This window comes from Halyomorpha halys, unplaced genomic scaffold, assembly GCF_000696795.3.
Source record: "Halyomorpha halys isolate HHAL.00 unplaced genomic scaffold, Hhal_1.1 Scaffold855.1, whole genome shotgun sequence".
In the NCBI taxonomy this organism is placed as follows: Eukaryota; Metazoa; Arthropoda; class Insecta; order Hemiptera; family Pentatomidae; genus Halyomorpha; species Halyomorpha halys.
Window position 1 is genome coordinate 196,970 of NW_027108225.1, and position 289 is coordinate 197,258.

Consider the following 289-nt stretch of genomic DNA (forward strand, 5'->3'; position numbering starts at 1 on the left):
CACACATAACATCTATTGAAGAATGGTGTAAAAACTGGAGAATCAAAATAAATCCTGAAAAATCCCACCAGATCACCAGATCGAAAAGTGCCGGGCTGGCATATCCCTGGACCGGCAGAATTGAACACGGAATAAGTCGCGATCTTTTTGGGTACTAATTCTGAAATTTTAGCACTAATCAGGTACTAATTCGTGTATAAGTTTCAACTCGAAATTCGAAAAGTGCCGTGCTGGCATGTCCCTGGCCCGGCAGAATTGAACACAGAATAGGTCGTGATCTTTTTGGGTA